We start from the raw sequence: 18,830 nt of genomic DNA, 5'->3' as shown, positions 1-18,830 counted from the left end.
CATTTTATAGATAAGGACGTTGAGCTCCAAAAAGGTGAACTGGACTTGTCCAAGATTACAGAGCAGATTAGTGCTTAGATTTTTTTTTTTTTAATTACTATCCAAGAAGAAAAGAAGAATTGATTTTCCCATAAATTCTGCTCAATCAATAGGTATCTATTAAGCAACTACTATGCCCAACAGTGAACCAGGCTTTGGGGCTCCAGAAATAAATGACACAGCTCAAGGTTTCAGGAAGCTGAGTCCAGTGTGGGGTCTAAACATACACACCTATAGGCTAAGAGGTAAGGCAACAGTGGCCACTGGATGTGGAAGAACAAGTCATTTTTGCAAGGGATGGCATGGGGAAAGCTCAGAAGATACACAGTTTTTATTTTTATTTTATTATTTTTTTAGAAGGTACATGATTTTTTTTTTTTTTGAAGATACATGATTTTTAATTGGGCCTGGCATGACCAGGACTTTGTCCAAATATGAAAAGAAAGTATTTGGCAATAGGGGAACAATGAGACAAAGTGGGGTGTCTCGTGGTATATAGTCAGGAAGGAAGTAATCTGGCCTAGTGTTAGCTGTGGGTGGATTTTCAAGAAAAGGTTCCTCTGAGGATCTGTGGTCATTGCCAGGCCCTCAAAACTGCACAGTAAGACATAAATAAATGGACCCATCTGAAGGGCCTTTAGGTGCCTGGCAGAAAGCAACATATCCACTGTGGAAGAATGTACTTTCATCCCATACCTTAAAGAATTCTCACAGATAGAATTCTAACAAACATAAACTCACAATCAAAAATCATGATACACATACAGGGGTACCTTGTGGCTCACCTTGTTAAGGGTGTGACTCTTGATTTTAGCTTGGGTCATGATCTCAGGGTCTTGGGATTGAGGACTGTGTTGGGTTCAGCATTCAGTGAGGAGTCTGCTTGAGGACTCTCTTTCGCTCCCCTTTTCCTTATTCTCCTCTCTCCATCACATGTATGTGCGTGTGTGTGTGCGCGCGCGCATGGCATGCTCTCTCTCTCTCTCAAATAAATCTTAAAAATAAACACAAAAATCATGAAACACGTGGGAAGCAAGTTCTCAAGAGTGGGAATCAGCAGAATTATCATACAACAGAACTATACCTGCATACACTTCAGAGACTGGAATTAGTGGATACAGAATACAAAGTAAGTATGTTTAATGTGATTAATAAAATGAGGAATTAAAAATACAAGTAAGGAGTAAGATATTACTACAAAACACAAACTACCGGGATCCCTGGGTGGCGCAGCGGTTTGGCGCCTGCCTTTGGCCCAGGGCGCGATCCTGGAGACCCAGGATCGAATCCCACATCGGGCTCCCGGTGCATGGAGCCTGCTTCTCCCTCTGCCTATGTCTCTGCCTCTCTCTCTCTCTCTCTCTCTCTGTGTGTGTGTGTGACTATCATAAATAAATATTAAAAAAAAAACTATTAAAAAAAAAAAAAACAAAACACAAACTACCATGCATACTCAGAAAAGGATAAAATAGGAACACAGAAATAAAAAAAAATAAGCATCCAGATTAAAAACTCAAAGGATGAACATCAAAAATAATAACTCCAGGGATCCCTGGGTGGCGCAGCGGTTTGGCGCCTGCCTTTGGCCCAGGGCGCGATCCTGGAGACCCGGGATCGAATCCCACGTCGGGCTCCCGGTGCATGGAGCCCGCTTCTCCCTCTGCCTGTGTCTCTGCCTCTCTCTCTCTCTCTGTGACTATCATGAATAAATAAATAAGATCTTTAAAAAAAAAAAAAATAACTCCAGGGGCAGCCCGGGTGGCTCAGTGGTTTAGTGCTGCCTTCAGCCCAGGGCCTGATCCTGGGGACCCAGGATCGAGTCCCACATCAGGCTCCCTGCATGGAGCCTGCTTCTCCCTCTGCCTGTGTCTCTGCCTTTCTCTCTCTCTCTCTCTCTGTCTCATGAATAAATAATAATAAAAAATATTTAAAAAAGTAATAACTCCAATGGAAACATATCAAATATATTAAAATTTGTGAGTTAATACTGATATTAAAAATACTTCCATGGAAGGGCTAACCAGAAGATTAGAGATAACTGAAGAGAGAATTAGTGAGCTGGAAGATAAGTAAGGTATTATCTAGAAAACATTACAAAAAAAACCAAAAAATTGAAAATGAAAGTTAAGAGATATAAAGGATAGAATAAGATCTAACTGAGACAGAGATAAGGATGGAGAGACAATATTCGAAAGAGACAACTGCTGAAAATCCTCTAGAATTGACAAAAGTCACCAATCTTTGGTTTCAGGAAGCCCAATGAATCCTTAGCCAAAGAGATTCAAATCCACTCCTAAGTAATTAACAGTGTACTGCAAAACATACCAATGAGTGCACACACACACACACCCCACCACCAACAACCAGGCAGAAGATATTATCTAAGAAAAACAGTAATTGTGCTACCAAACTTCTCAACATCAACAATGGCCAAAAGACAATGGAATACTATCTTTATTTATATATTTATTTTTAAAAATATTTTATTTATTTATTTGAGAGAGAGAGAGCAAGCATGCATGTGTGCATGCTCACATGCAAAGCAGGGGGAGAGTGGGGCAGGGAGGGAGAGGAGAGGCACAAGCAGGCTCTGCGCTGGGTTAACTGTATAGAACATTAAAAATAAAAGCCTGGGGGCGCCTGGGTGGCTCAGTCGGTTGAGTGTCCCTCTTAATGTCAGTTCAGGTCATGACCTTGGGTTCGTGAAAATAAGTAAATGAATGAATGCCTGATTTGTGTGACTGAAGAGAGAAATAAGATGCATCTAAACCATTGTGTGACAACTGAATGTGACTTTATATAAAGCATTCACCAAGGTCCTTGTATTATTTAAGAAAAGGAAGACACCGACTAACTTTAAACCTGCAATCTGCATGCATCAAAAGAATAGAAACAGTGTATAAACTGCAAAGCAGTAGATAAAAAACAGAGTGAAGGAAAGAAAGAAAAAAAAGAAACCCTTTTAATCGATTTAAAAGAATGAACAGGGGCTCCTAGCTGGCTCAGTCAGCTGGTGGAGCATACGACTCTTGATCTTGGGGTGTGGATTTGAGCCCTGGGATGCATGATGTAGAGATGACTTAAAAATAAAGTCTTTTAAAAAATTAAGGAATAAATGAAGAATCAGAAAAAGAAGAAACAGAAAGCACAAAATAAGATGGTAGAAATCCATATCTAAAACTATAACCAATGTAAACCTAGCTCTGAAACCGTTTATAGGAGACAGGAAGACAGGGACATAGGACAAGAGTCCTGTCCTTGCAGGCTGAAACCAGACATGGAAAGGAAAGAGTAGCAGGGAACCGTGGCTGAGGCACCCAGTGTAGCCAGGAGAGAAGGGAATGGCAGAAAACAGGGTCAGAGAGGGAGGAAGCGGGCCCAGAGTGACAAGCCAACACTCTCTGTAACAGCATCTGCTATGGAGAAGTCAGGTAAGTAGAGGTCTCCAAATGGACTACCAGGTGGGATTAGGGAATGGGTCAGGGTCCCTGTGAGAGCAGGTAGGAGTGGGGGGTGAAATACTCTGCTGTTTCAGAGCTGGAGAGAAGAGGGGGACAGAGGAGGCAGGGACAGAACGGGTGAACTCTTCTCTGTGAAGTCCTAGGTGGGGAGAGAGTGATACAGGAGTTGAGAGGTAGAGCCAAAGGAGAGGGAGACAGGTGTGTCTGTACCTGTAGGTATGGGACTGGGGCACAGGAGGATGTGCTCAGGCCTATGGAGGCAGCTGGGGCAGGATACCTGGGGATCTAGGGATGGAATTGATGGTAGGCATGTTCCCCCAGTGGGTAGGCACTGGTTCCCCAACTTGGGCCAAGGGTGCTTCAAAGGGCTGTGCAGTGGTGAGAGATGGGAAGAATTCTGAATTTCAAACGTGACCTGCTTTCAGATTAATGGCAAGTCCACAGTGAACTCATGGTCTGTGGCTAGTGAATGTGGCCCTGAAGGGCAGTGAGGCATGTAAACTCAGAGACCCCAGGATCAAACACCACAGTGTGGGATTAACCTACCAGCACTGCCAGCCTCCAAAGGGTACTTGATGCTCTTCAAGAGGCTGGCTTGGATGTGAGGAGGTTATGATAGGTTTGGCTCTTGTGTTTTACCGAACACATGCAGGATTGCCTTCCCTATCTGGAAGCCTATCCCATGGCTGCCCTCTGGGGAATCGGATGGGGTCACTGATGGCATTCAGATGTGACCCAGAGGACAAACCACACATAACCAAGAGTCATCACAGACGTTACAGTTTCCCATGTAAATCTGGAGGGTGGACATTCCTGCTTTCTGTGGGGATCATTCTTACCTGATTTTGATCCCCTACTTACTCCACACTGGGGGTGCAGAAGGAAGAAAGGGAATGTGGTCGGGCTACCACAACGGGATCCCCTATTCTCAGCTTCCAACTGTGCTGAAAATCCTCCCGTTTCCAACATCTCTCTCAGTACTCCCAAAATATACACACAATAGAGCATATATATTTAATATCAGAGATACCTTTACGATGATGGTTGCAGAAGACAGAATTAAACCCCCCCTAGAGGTCAACCCACTTCTAATAGTCCTTTTACTCCGTTTATAAATATATAGATGATAAAGATAAGACACACTGATAAAAATGCACAGAGCACAGAAATGAATTAAAGAGAAAACAAAAGGCCTCTGTAGTTGGGGGTAAGGCACTGGGGATGGGGGAAGGGTCAGGTCTTCGAGCTACACACATTAATTAGTAAGTAATAAGAACCAGTCATTTTACCTTTTGAAGCTGCTGATTCGACATAGGTTTTTGGCTCTGCTCTGGCTTCTCACATCTTTTGATCCCCCTTTTGGAGTCTGCCCTAATCTCTAGCCACCACCTCACCCCTTATTTGACAGTGCATTGCTTCAAGTATCTTTCTGCCTAATGCTAAAAATTTTAATTTAGCCTGTAGCACTGTGGCCAACTTGTTTTCTATTTATTTATTTATTTATTTATTTATTTATTTATTTATTTATTTATTTAGCAAACAAAAATGAGTTGGGCCCAACAGTGACACAGGCTCTCATGGGCTAGCCTGGCAACCTGGTATAGCTTGTAACAGGTCTCCTTTCTGTTTTATGCATGGGCAATTGGGGGACACTGGTAATCGTAGGGGCCTCCGTAATCCCAATTTCTGTTCTACCAAAAGAGTTCTCCCCTAATCCCTGTACAAGGCCTTTTACGAAGTTAGGCTTTGTGAGCAGGGGCTCTGTGGCCCAACTACTCAGGGCCAGCCTGGTTCTGACACCTGACCTCGGGAAAGTTATTCCACCTAAATGAAGAGATATGTGGAAAGTGCTTATACTAATGCCTGGTCCATATTAAGTGCTGTGTCATTAGAGAGCTGGGTGAGATTAGTTAAGAGAGGCATTTGCCCCTAGTTCCGGGAGGCCAGAGATCCCTTTGAGGCTGGCAAGAGCTATGGGTCCTCTCCCCAGCAAAGTACACATACATGCACATAACCCTCTGCACAGCTGCTGGTGCCCCCCATGCTGCAAGGCTCAAGGACCACTGGTCTTGGCCCTCTGGTCCTCTCTATGCTGATGTGAGGATCTCAGGCGCGAAACTCTGTGGCAATGGTTCAAGTCTTAAGTTCACAAGCAATGGCCTATTGAGCAACTCCCTCGTTTCAGGTTCCGCTTTTGGCAGAAATGTTACACCTTTCTTCCCCAAAGCCCTTCTGACCCTTGCCAGTTTTGCTCTTGATTCAGGCCAAATCCTCCTTGGGTCACCTTAAGACTATCACTCTGTGTGCAACAAAGCTCCACATGCTCTTTGCGAATCATTCTGGTCCTTCTGCAAAGCTCTGATGGTCAGGCCACTGTCCAGCATTGGCTGAAGTCAGACCACTGCACGGACTGGTGCCTGCTGGGCTCCCACCGAAGGCCCTGCAGAGGTGGATACTGCAGACGCCCAGGCCCTCACTCTTAATAAGCTTAGAAATGGCACAAAGCAGGAAAAGCCAAAGATGACAGAAGCCAGAAGGAACTCATGAGATGATCTAATTCCCTCATTAACCCAGAGAAGTGACTTCCCCGTGGCCACCCAACTCATTCACAGCAAAGCTGAGAACTTAGCCGGTTCAGTGCTTGGACTCCTTCGGCATTTTTCAGGCTTTACCAGGCAGGTGAGTTGTGTTAAAATGCAGATTCTGCATTTCTAACAAGCTCCTAGGCTGCAATGCTGCTGCTGCTGGGGGTAGATGGGCCACTGAGAGTAAGCAGGAGTTTATGTCACAGTCAACAGACTATTCCACCCTAGTTAAAGCCTCCTCATCCACCCTTCCTGTGGCTGTTTAAATGTTCTTTCTTCAGGAAAGCCTCCTCCTTCCCCTCCATCCTCCCTGATTATCAGCTCCCATGGCCTCTGTACTTTTCCCTTTGAAGCGTTTATAACAACTGTAATTAAAGAGTATTTGTATAATTATTAGCTCAGTGTCTGTCTCCCAGGGAGACTACAAGCTCCATGAGGTCGGGCCCAGCACAGAGAGTGGTAAGTCATACTATCAGCCAAAGGGGGACTGTTGTGGTCTGGAATGGCCTGGGCCAGCATTCTGGAATAGGAAGGGATGGATCATACACCTTCTGGATGGAAAACACCTTCTGGAGGCCTCAAGACCAACAACGACACTGCTAGCTTTAGAATTCCCCAAGTTTCAAACACATACCAACTGAAATTTAAGTTGAAAAGCATCTTTCAAAAGAAGAACATCTCCTGAATGTCTATCAAGTGCAAAAGAGCCCCAATCTGGTACTAGCCACTCTGCCTAGGGAACAGTTAGGCCTCCCAAAGAAGCATTCTCTTGGAATCTTCGTTGGGCAAATGGTCTCTGAGCACTGTATGGGACCCGGCAACCACAGCAGAGGCCACGCTCCCTGTCTAGCCTCACTCCTCTGCAGACCAACAGTTTCTTTTTCAGTTTTTCTACTGCTATCCTTCTGAGGAACCCCAAAGCTCTGAGTGTTCAGCTCTTTGGTGTGGGCAGAAAGATGCCTGACCTCGTGGAGGAGGCAAAGTCTGAGGTCAGTTGGCCTGGGTTCAGGTATCAGCTCTGTGCCCTTGGGCAAGTGACTCCAACTACTCTGCGGTCTAGTTTCCCCATCTGCCAAATGGGAATAATGATGTAGCGAGCAGCAGCTGCAAGGACTCAAGGACAGAACAAATACACAGCACAAGCCTGGTCCCAGATCCATGATTATTATTATTCTCCCTCTATCCAGTACAATTCAAGGTCTCTCTATTGTTTGGCACAATCTCTTCTACCCAGTGGCTCCACCTATTCAGGATCGACTCTTCCCTGCTGCTCCTGCCTTACCTGTCTGGAGCTTGTCTGAAGCCATGACTCACTGCAAAACTCTGCAGGTCCCATCAATCACCTCCCTGTCCCCGCCTCTGTGTGTCACTCGTAGGTTCCTTCTGAGAGATAGGTCTTTTTCCCAATGCCCAATACACTTAATCACCAGGTATTATTGAGGGCCAGCCCTGTGCCAGGCTCTGTTCTGGGCACAGGGGGCTAAGCAACGAACAAAGGCTTTCTACCATCACGAGCTGATATTCCAGTAAGAGATCTGATATCAGCTCAGGTCTCTGGCTCTTCCTTCACCCCCATTCCTCTCCACAGGCCAATCTTAAGTAAATCGCACACAAGTAAAAAGCACGCCAGATCAAAAAGCGCGGAGTGTGACTTAGGAACATCCCAGTGATTAAAATCCTGCCCCACTGAACTGGTGGACTTTGCTCCTGGTTCCCTAGCAGTCGTGCTGGCCTGTCAAATCCTCCAGAACAGAGTGTGTGTTTAAACACCTGGACAATGGGGTGCTCCGTTTACGTGTCTCATGCAGGTAGCATACACCCATGGTTTCATTATTCTCAGAGCCACACTCTTTGGACAGAGCCTGATTCAGGATTCCCAGCAGGAATAGAGGCCATGGCCTTGGGTTCAGGAGCACTGGAAATGGACTCTGAAAGCCCATGTTCAAGTGCTGGCTCTGCCAACAGAGTGTGGCCCCAGGCATGGAGATTTTCTGCGCCTCAGTTTCTTTTAGACAATCTCTGAGGTCTTTGAAGTCTAAGGGTTGCGATCAACCATCATTACCAAGAGACTCAGCAGATTCAGCTGAGATTCAGCTAATTCTCCTTAATTCAGCAACATGAGTCCCTGCCCTTGGACGTGGTAGCGAGCTAGCCAGATGAAGAGCCTGTGAGGAGCATCCTCTGAGATATACCTGACTTCTCCTTGGTTTATTTACTCCCTTCTAACTTCAAACTTGAACTTTTAAAGAAAACTCTGATAGAAATATCTCCAGGCCACAAGGCAAACCTAAAATAGAAGTCATGCAAAATCTCTGGTGGTCCCATTAGTCTCCCTTCCTTCAACTCGAGAACCATTCCAGACCTTGTCTGTCTCCTTATCTCTAGACAGAGAGCGTAAAATAAGTCTCTCAGTAGGCAATGCCAGGTTGGGATGGAAGTGACCCAAGTGCAGAACAAATGGCCTACCGGCCACACACCACAGGACAAGGACTCACCTAGGACTCTGCCTGGAGAACAGTAAGCACCTGCCCTCCCCTCAACTTACCGCATCTCCCTCCACAGACAGGTGGGCAACCAGGCGAGCCTGGAGGAAAAAAAAAAGTGACCCAAATGTCCAACTCCCCCTGCTCAAAAGAAAGCAGCTCTACTCCCACTACCCTCCTGTGAGAAAGCTAGGTCCTGAAGGTTTCTGGAACAAGAATGCATCTGGAACTATAGGTAACTACTTATGGGTCAGGCAGGTGCTTGGCCCAGGTGACAAAACCACCAAGAAAGCTCTAGAAAACAATATATTCACTTTAAAACAAGTAAGAAAGGTATAATCATACTTGGTCTCAAAAATCAAAACTGGACAGGCCCATGGATTGATCACAACCGCTCAAAATACATATTCTAATGTCTAATGACAATTAGGGGTGGTTTTCTTCCCTTCTCCCATAAGACCCGGTCCTTTGAAGGCCCCTGATAAGAGCACAACAGGGATGCAGGCCCCGGGGCCCTCTACTTGGGAGAAATTGAACTTTGACTGTTTGCGCTTACACGTGTCAAAGAGTAGCTTCAAAGTTGGCTGGGTGACCCCCGAGGGTGCAAAGTCCCGCTTTGCGCACCTGTGGGGGAATTTGGGTGAATTTCCCAGGCGCCCACGGGAACCGTTTACGTCCCCTCCAGGACAACCACCAGCTAGGAGTTTCCATTTTGCACAGAAATAAAGGCGCTCAGCCTGCGGCTCAAAGGTGGGCCACCAGGATGGTCATTCGCTGGGCCGCTCAGACAAGGAAGGACGAGCCCCTCGCAGTGTCCCTGCGAAAACCCACCCCGGCTGCGGCTCTGCCTTTGCCCCAACCGACGAAGAGCTCAGAGATACACTGAGGACCGTTTTGGGTTAGTTAAAACCCACGCCAGCACCTCCCTGGCTTCTTCTACCTTCCCAAACTACAGCCTAGACTGGAGGGAAGCAGTTGCAGCGACCATACAAGTCATCTTAAAAGGCAAGTTGGAAAAAAAAAAAATCCGACACGCACTAGTTAGCAAGTCCGCAGTTAGGGGGGCGGTGGCACAGGGGCCGGGTCTGTGGGATCCGCGCGCCCGCAGGGGCTGCCCCGTCGGTCCCCGGGTCCCCGCGCCCACCCGGCAACCTCTCGGCCCCTCGTCTGACGCCGGCGATCACACCCCACAGCTCCGTCCAATTAGGAAAATGACCGCGAGGAGACCGAGCGAGGGGCGACGGGGAAGGGGAAGTGAGACGAGGGAGCCCAGGGACAGGCCGCGGGGACCCCGCCGGCCGGCGAGCGCCTTCAACAGGTTCCCCCGCCCGGGGCGGCCCGGGTCCCGCAGCGCACGGTGCGCGGCCGCCAGCTGCCTCCGGGGGCGCCCCCAGCCCCCGCCCCCCACGCGGCGGCGGCGCGCTCGGCCCTCCCCCGCCCCCCGCCCCTCACCCCCCACCCGGGACGGCGGGGACGCGCGCAGCCCCCCCCACCCGGAGAATAAAGTTTGTGGGCAGCCGCAGGGGCGGGGCGGCGCGGCGAGGGGGTGAAACTTTGAGTCCCGGGCCGGGTGTGGGGGGAGCGCGCGGGGCGCCGGGACACCCACGTGCGGGCCCGGAGCCGCCGCCGCCGCCGCCGCCGCCTCCCGGGCCTCCCGCTCCGCCGCCGCCGCCGCCGCCGCCGCCGCCACCGCGGCGCTTTCCTTTCATTTCTGCTTCTCTCGCTCCCTCTCTCTCTCCATTCGCGCGCTCTCCTCGCTCTCGCCCTCTTTCGCTCGCTCCTCGCTCCCTCCTTCCCCTCCCCCTCCCCCCCCAGACGCCATCTCTCCCTCTTTCCCCGGCTCTCCCTCTCTCCCTCCAGCTCCCCGGCATGAGGGAATGTGGAAGTGAAAGGAAAAGACGACATGTTTGCAGCGCGGCGCGGGCCTGCGCGCGGCCGTCCCCGGGGAGAGGCGGGGGGCGGGTCGGCCGCGGCCGCCGCGACCCACCCCCGCGCCCCCCGCGCCCCCGCCGGCGCGCCGCCCGGGGCTGCGGGGCCGGAGCCCGGGGGCCGCGCGGGACACTCACCCTGGTCCGGGCGCGGCTCCTGCGCTGGGGCCCTCGGCGGGCCGGGGCCGGGGCCGGGGCCGGGGCCGGGGCCGGGGCCGGGGCCGGGGCCGGGGCGGGCCGGGGGCTCCTGGCTGCCCACCGCCCGGGCTGCTGCTGCGCGCCCGCCGCCCGCCTCCACGCGCGCCCGCCGCCTGCTCCTGCCGCCCTCCCTCCGGCTCCTCTCTTTCTCTCCCTCGCTCTCTCTCTCTCTCCCTCTCCCCCCTCTCCCTCTCCTCTCTCGCTCTCTCTCCCTCCTGCTCGCTCTCTCGCTCGCTCTCTCTCTCCCTCCCTGGAAGAAGGGAATGAGGCAGGGCTGACGTGAAGGGATGCAAAACAGCTCCTCCTAACCCAGCTCGCAGAGGAAGAGAGACAGAAAAGCAGCCCTTTTATCTCTCTTTTGTTTTCTCACTTCCTTCCACCGCCCCCCCCAGCACCCCCCTCTTGTCAGCCCAAGTTTTCTTTTCTCTTTCTACCGCAGAGAGGATTTTTCTTCCTTTCTTTCTCTTTTCTTTCGGTTCAACTCTCCCACTCAAATTGAAAGCCTGGAGGGTTTTCTTTCTCCTTTTTTTTTCTTCCCTCTTTTCTTCCTTCTTCCTCCTTTCTTATTTCTCTAAAAGGGTTTTGTTTGCTGTGGGAGTTTCGTTTGAAAATCAAGTCACGCCTTTTTTCCTCCTTTTCTTTCTTTCTCTCTTTTTTTTTTTTTTTTCTCCTCTCAGCAGAAAAGGGGAACAAAGATTAACTGAAGCGGGGGAGAGGGGGAGCGTCAGAAGCTCGCATGGAAATGGGGGCCCCCGGGCCGGCCCCGCACAAAGGGGGCCCGAGGGCTGCGCGCCCCCTCCCCCCTGGGAAGCCCGGGGCGTCCTCCCGAGAGGAGGGTCGGCGGGGGCGGGGGCCGCGGCGGCCGCTGGGTGCCGGTTCCTTCCGAAGTGCGGGCGGGGGCCGCCCAGGCCGCCCCTCCCCAGCCAGGGGTGGAAAGCTGGGTGTGTGCTTGACTTATATATTTTTAAAGTAGGCAGATGGGCTTGGAACAAACATCCCCGCAGAGCACTGAAGTGTAAAAGAGCCTTTAAACAGCTGTTTGCAGAGCCCTGGACGGCCAGGCTCGAGGGAGCGGCGCGGGCTGCGAGCGCGGGGCCGGGGTGGGAAGGGGCTCGGAGGCGGCGCTGGGATCTCCCCCCCCCCCCGCCCCCGTGGGCTCTGGGATCCCAGGGCCTGGGCCCCGGCTCCTCCTCCCCACCCAGCCCCCACCCCGGGCGCACGGCTGGGGGGCGCCGAGGCGTGGCCGTTGCCGGCGCTGGGGTCAGGCCCCAGGCGCCTCCTCCTGGGCCCGCGGGCTTTGGCACCGCCTGGCCTCCCCCAGACCCCGCTCCCGGGCGGGCCGGACCCTCGGCCTCCGACCTCGGGAACGGCCGCCACTCCGAGCGGCTTCTCGACTCCGAGGCTGGGCCGGTCGTGCGTCCCCCGGCTGAGCCGGGCAGAGCCGCCAGGAAGGGTCAATTATTCATGGGGCGCCTGGGCGTGCTCCCAAGACCTGCTCTGCCCTCAGCTTCTCCGGAGAAGTGGGGAGAAAACAAGGCAAAAGTTCCCAAAGTTGGCCACGTTTCTCATTTTCCCAAGTAAGTATTGAGCACCTGCTGGATGCCTGACCCTTGGACTGGGGCTGCTGCCAGCGGCTGGGGGAGAAACGTGAGGTCTCCGGGGGCCCCGAGAGTTTCCGCAGGAAACAATGCCAGAGCCGGCTGCAGCCCAGGACCAGGTCATCGAGAGGAAGGAAAGCCTGAATCCTCACCCCTCCCTCTTCTCTTCCTTCCCCTTCTCTTCCTTCCTCCCGGCGGCTTCTCCTTGGCTCCACCCCTTCTCCTCATCAATTCCTCCCACACTTCCCTGCTCTCCCTGGCTTTTCACTGGAGGGTCCCTTCTCCCAGCGAGGAGCAGATGCTGAGCCCCATTGTCTCTTCCCCAGTGACTGCTGCCTCCCGGGGACAGGACCTGCCACTCTTCACCCCTCCCCCTTGCCCATAGGCCTGGGCCTTTGGAGACTGGAGCCCCAAGGCCACTGCCCCTCGCCCCACCCTAAACCAGCTCCTGGTGTTGTGAGCAGTGACTCCAGTCCCTCAGAACATGGTTTGTTTTCTGCCTGGGAGTGAGCAAACAGTAGCCTGAGACTTTGCTTTTAGCAAGGAGAACACCATGGTTTTCACATCAGAGCACTGAGCCTGGGATGACCCCAGAGCATTCGCCTACTATGCCCTCTTCATAGGATAGACAGGAAGCCACATTGCTGTCATTTTATATCCTCCCACTTTAGTGCACCTAAGCTGTATTCTCCAAACAAAGCAGAACACAGCTCTGCTAATCAAGCATTCATTCGTTTAGCAAATGCTTACTGACTACCTGCTCTGTGCCCGCTACCGTGCTGGCTGCTGAGGACCTGACCATGGTCACACTTGGTCCTCGCTTGGGCTTTGTAGCCTTGCAGGGGAGGGGAAGGGGCCCAACCACAAGTGCTGTGGGACACATACCAGGATGAACTGAGGAAGCACCGAAGAGGGTACTTGGACTGGAGCGCTCAGGGATGGCTTTCCGGAGGAGGTGACATCTAAATGAGTAGGCCCGTGCCAGGCAAATGCATGGGAAGGTACAGCCTGTCCAAAGGCCCCAGGGCAAGAGAGAACATTCTTACAGATTCTTGGAATTGCCACAAGTATTTGCTGCAGTGTGGAGTGCATTGGGGGAGTGGGGAATGAGGACTGTTAGGTGCACAAGTCAGAGGAGAGGCCAGTGCGGAGTGTGTCAGGGCACAAGTCAGGGAAGGGGTCCAATATCAGTGAGATGTGCACATTTTAGCTTCTCCCACTTGGCTAGCTTCATGAAATTGGGTGATAGCAGCCTCAGTGAATAACTTAGACTCAGTTTCCTCACTCCTGAATTGGGGTTAAGAAGACCTGTGGGCTGCAGAGACAGGGTCTTCTGTTGAAGGGCCCAGGCTTATTGCTGCATATCCCTGGGCAAGTTGACCTAAGTTTTCTCATCTGTAAAATGAGGATGAAAGCTCCTGACTCACAGGGTTGTGGTGAGCCTTACCTGAGCCCATGCCCAGCACAGGATCTGGGACGTAAGTACCAACATATGGTCACTTTTATTCATTATTATTATAAATCAGGGAGTGACTGACAGGGAGGTTCCCTTACAACCTGGAAATGACATTACCCTCTGGGTTGAAACCAAAGTGACTCACCATGTCAGAAATGTGATGTGCTCTCTGGGGAAGAATCATTCCTTCAAAGATGGCCTGGAAGGTGACTGGGATTGGGTGGTGACTGGGATTGGGGGAACACCTACATCTGATCAGGATGTCCAGGGTGTCATCTCCCGAACATGACTGGAATGTGCAGACAGGAGTTACAGAGGCCTGGCCTGATTAGTGGAGTTGTAGTCTACCTGAAGAACAAATAGGAATCAGAAGTGATGGGGGCCTCATAAAATCCAGGAGGGCCCCTAGGAGCAGACACCTGGCTGCATTTGCTTAGTGGAGAGAAGTAGACACACAAGTTCACGCCGAGAGGGAGAGAGGGAGGAAAAGAGATTATTGACTCCTCCAGAGCCCTAATTAAATCGATTAGAACCTCTCAGGCCTTTGCTTGGGTTTCTCATTCCCCAAGCAACGCAGGTAAACTTGGCACCAGCAAAATGCCCCCTGGATAGAGGTAGACCCCGGCATTCCAGTTCATGCATTGTAAACACTTTATGCTTCTATTATTTCTTTATGACACGAGTTCATTGTGAAAGAATTTGAAAACCAGCTAAGCCCAGCTGAAAAAGAACCCCCTGTAGAGACATTATATTTTGGTGTATATCCTTGGACATTTGATACCCACATATCCTCACATAAATGCACACATCATGATGAAACTGTGCAGAGTGAATCTTGTTAAGCAGATGAATAGTGATACATGTAAATATGTTATTTTTACAAAATTAACAAAAATGACATAGCACTACACCTACTGAATTACAGCCACTTCTCCCCGGTAACAGGCCACAAATATCCTTCCCTGTGCGTAAACGTCCACATTATCACTCTGAACAAATGATACTATTCCATGGTGTGCGTATGTCTCAATTTGTTTAAACAAATTTTTGCACTGTGGGTTGTTTTCCAGTTTTCCACTTTTCTACTTTTATGGATCTGCTCTGGTAAACATACTTCTATAGGCACCGGAGTGCCAGGTGGATGTGGATGTCATATTCTGCTCATCGTTTTGTTTATTTTTATTTTCATTTTTATTTTAAAGATTTTATTTATTTATTCATGAGAGACACAGAGAGAGAGACACAGAGACATAGGCAGAGGGAGAAACAGGCTTCACGCAGGAAGCCCGATGTGGGAATTGATCCCAGGACTCCGGATCACACCCCAGCCAAAGGCAGATGCTCAATCGCTGAGCCACCCAGAGTCCCCTGCTCGTTGTTTTAGATAGGAGGAGACGGATGCACAGAAATGTTAAAACAAAACAAAACAAAAACCCACAAACTTCCCAAGGCCACAGCTGTGGAGTGGCTGGACCAGACCTTGAAGCCAGCGTTTCAGGTTGGGAGTTCCTTTCCGGCATGTCTGTTTTCTCTTTTTCTTTAGAGCAACTGTTCCCTTCATGGACCTCCCTGTTACCTTTTTTTTTTTTTTTTTTTTTTTTTTCACAGATTGCTTCCCCATGACAACTGGTCAGGGCAGGTGACCCACTTCCTTCTCTGATCCCTTTTTAAACTTGAGGAATGTCCACTTCTGGGGGCAGTTGGGAGGAATAAAAGCAAGTAATGTATGACACGGGCCACGTGACACTGTATTTCATAAATTGTAAAGACCATGTGAATGTCAGGAGCTCCCATCAAGGGGCTAGACAAACAGATACCACTGCTATTGAGCCAAGTCCCCTGACCTACCTCAACCCAGGAAAGAAGCTTCTAGATTCACACTAGAGAGGGAGAAATCAGCTCTCGTGATGCAGAAGAAGCAAATGGAGGCCTCTCCTGGGAATGCCATGGTTGCCCGCCTAGAGCAGAAATGGGAAGGAAGGTTTGTCATTATAAGGTGTGCTCATCCTCATGGTCTCCCTGAAGGAGGATGCATTCATGCCACAGGCCTTCCAGAATGTTCACATCCATCTCTGAAAATCTGAGGATCTTGTAAGCTGAGAAAAGAGATGAAACACAGCTCTTCAGTGTTTCAGTTGATGTGTTCGCCAGAGTAACTGCTTGGAGGTGAATATTAAAATCTGTTTCTTTCAATTGACAAAACCAAACAGACATTTAAAAAAGTATCAACAGTTGCTTTACAATATTTAAAATTCAAATTTTAGGGGATCCCTGGGTGGCGCAGCGGTTTGGCACCTGCCTTTGGCCCAGGGTGCGATCCTGGAGACCCGGGATCGAATCCCACATCAGGCTCCTGGCATGGAGCCTGCTTCTCCCTCTGCCTGTCTCTCTTTCTCTCCCTCTCTCTGTGACTATCATAAATAAATAAAAAATTTTTTAAAAAATATTAAAAAAAATAAATAAAAAATAAAATTCAAGTTTTAGTATAAAGCCTCCCAACTGGAATCCAACCAGTGAAAGATGTAGGACCCCAGGGTCTTGCTAAAAGGGGCTATGGAAAAGCAGAGGTGGATCTAGGGCACCTGAAAGACCAGCTTAGTAGCCGGGGACTCAGAACTGGCGGAGAGTCACTAAGTACTGGGTTGGTGACTGGGCTTCCACGGAAGATGGGCCTTGACTCAAAATCCTCAGAACTATAGTTACAATTTAGGAATACCCAGGATTTCCAGGGCAAACCCAAAGGAAAGCGAAAGTCTGGATAAATGGGGCTAACCTCTGACATCTGCAGAATATTTTTCCAGGAGTAATGACAGGTTGCTTCAGATAGTCCACCTCTAGTCCACCTCCTCTGACCCCTTACTTGTGACCAAAGGTGCCTATTTGCATAAGTTTATTCCCATCCTCCCTTGGATCCATAACTTAACTGGCCTTCTTTGCATAAATATAAGAATAAAAATACGCCCAAACAAACACAGGTCATTGACCATAAACAGGAAACTGCTGGTGTCACCAAACAGTTAAAAACAAATAAATGCAAGAAAGCCACAATGACAACAGGTATTGCTATGGATGGGCTAATTGATACAAAGCCTGGAGAATTGTTTGGTATTAGAAATCAAGAGCAGTTTAAAAGTTGCTTAGATTCAGTAACTTTTGTTCTAGAAATCTGAGAGAAAGAATCAACAAAGTGGACAAAAATGCATGTTAAGGATGTTTATCAGAGTATTATTTATGTTGGCAGAAACTACAAACAAAACAAAAAAAGGAGAAGGAAATAACCTAAGTATTCAACAATGAAGAAATTTTTAAAGAAGTTAGGGTGTGCACATTTGATGTAATAGTGTATAATTATTAAAAACCATGTTTTGGGGGGTGCCTGGGTGGCTCAGTTGGTTAAGCATCTACCTTCAGCTTCAGAATCATGGGATTAAGCCCTGTAGTGGGCTCCCCACTCCTCAGGGAGCCTGCTTCTCCCTCACCCTCTGCCCTACTCCCCTGCTTGTGTTCTCTGTCTCTCTCAAATAAATAAAATCTTTAAAAAACAACAGCAACCATGTTTTTTTTTAAGATTTAATTAATTAGCTAATTAATTTAAAGAGCACGGGTCAGGGGAGGGGCAGAGGAGAAGAGAGAATCTCAGACTCTCTGCTGAGCATGGAGCCCAATGTGGAGCTCGATCCCATGACCCTGAGATGGTGACCTGAATGGAAACCAAGAGTCTGATGCTTAACTGACTGAGCCACCCAGGCACTCCTAAAAGCCATGTTTTTGAAGAATATTTAATGACCTGGGAAATGTTTGTGACATCCTGAGCAAGATACAAAATTGCATATGCATCAGAATTCTATTTTTGTACAATTTTGTGTATACACATACATTTATCCCAAAAACACATATAAAATACTGAGAAGGAAGTACAAACAAGTTTAAAAAGTTATTTCTATTTGCAGGAATTATAGGCAACTTTTATTCCCTTCTTTGACTTTTAGTGTATTTGGTAAGTTTCTATTTTTTTTTCTTTTTTTTTTAAGATTTTATTTATTTATTCGTAGAGATGCAGAGAGAGAGAGAGAGAGAGGCAGAGACACAGGCAGAGGGAGAAGCAGGCTCCATGCAGAGAGCCTGACGTGGGACTCGATCCAGGGTCTCCAGATCACGCCCTGGGCTGCAGGCGGCACTAAACCGCTGCGCCACTGGGGCTGCCCTATTTGGTAAGTTTCTATATTGATATTATTTTAAAACAATAACTTAAGTGTGGAGACCAAGATCTAGTCTCCTTATCCTCTCCACAGGCAACAGTGAAAAGACCCAGGCCAGGCCTTCAGGGAGCTTCCACTCTGTAGGAGAAACAGCCAAGCAAACAGCAAGTGAACTCTGCAGAATGCAATTATTTCTCCTCCCTTGGAAATGTTTGAAGACCTAGGAGGAAGGAGGAACCAGCGTTTTGGTTGCTGATGATTTGGGCTCTGGGTTGAATAGACTATCTATTGTGAAAGTGTATTGTGCAAAAGGAGAATGGGGCTTTTTATGAAGGGAGATAAAGAGGGTGCGGGGTGGGAACTGCTAGGCTGGGGGAGGAGGAGGCAGGCCTGGAAGTGGCGGGTGGACAATGGGCAGGGCTACCCTGAAGGTCCTTCTAAGTTGCCCTCTCCAGCCTACACCTGGGTCACAGTGTCCAGGGCCTGCCGAGTACTTGGCACTCTGTGCGGAACAGGGGCTCAGCAAATGTTTACTGTCCATAAGGATAGATGAATGAATAAGCATGTAATATCAGGGATCACTCTCATGAATTTCCTTTAAGGCATTAATTAAACATGTTGTCTGGAAAAGAAAGACCCCATTGTGAAGCCATGATGATGGGCAAGACAGGAGGAGAATTTATAGTCTTCACCAAGGCAGCAAGGTGTGTGTGTGTGTGTGTGTGTGTGTGCACGTGTGCGCGTGCGTGCACATGTCTGCTTTAATGTCAGGAGGGTCCTGAGTTCAAGTTTGAAGGTGGCAACAGCTGGAGTCTGAGGAGCTCTTGGCTGTGGCAACCTATCAGGTCTGTGACCTTGGCTAGAATCAGTCTCTGAATGTTTC

General features: G+C 49.4%; 1 protein-coding gene and 1 long non-coding RNA gene across 2 annotated transcripts in view; one reads left to right on the top strand and one right to left on the bottom strand.

Annotated features, from left to right (window-relative positions):
* The window catches only part of ZNF710 (zinc finger protein 710), a 67,320-nt gene extending 55,742 nt beyond the window's left edge, over window positions 1-11,578 (bottom strand). The window contains exon 1 of the mRNA XM_025438281.3: window positions 10,635-11,578. The gene's annotated coding sequence lies outside the window, so the exon portion shown is untranslated. The remainder of the gene's footprint in view (window positions 1-10,634) is intronic.
* Window positions 11,579-11,994: 416 nt separating this feature from the next.
* Window positions 11,995-18,581, top strand: LOC112653969 (uncharacterized). Its single transcript, XR_004814688.2, has 3 exons — window positions 11,995-12,271; window positions 17,801-17,959; window positions 18,041-18,581. It is a non-coding gene; the product is annotated as an uncharacterized LOC112653969 (long non-coding RNA).
* The last annotated feature ends 249 nt before the right edge of the window (window positions 18,582-18,830 follow it).

Source organism: Canis lupus, chromosome 3 (genome assembly GCF_003254725.2).
Source record: "Canis lupus dingo isolate Sandy chromosome 3, ASM325472v2, whole genome shotgun sequence".
Taxonomy (NCBI): domain Eukaryota; kingdom Metazoa; phylum Chordata; class Mammalia; order Carnivora; family Canidae; genus Canis; species Canis lupus.
Note: the sequence above shows the minus strand (reverse complement) of the source record. Positions and strands in the feature narration are given on the sequence as shown.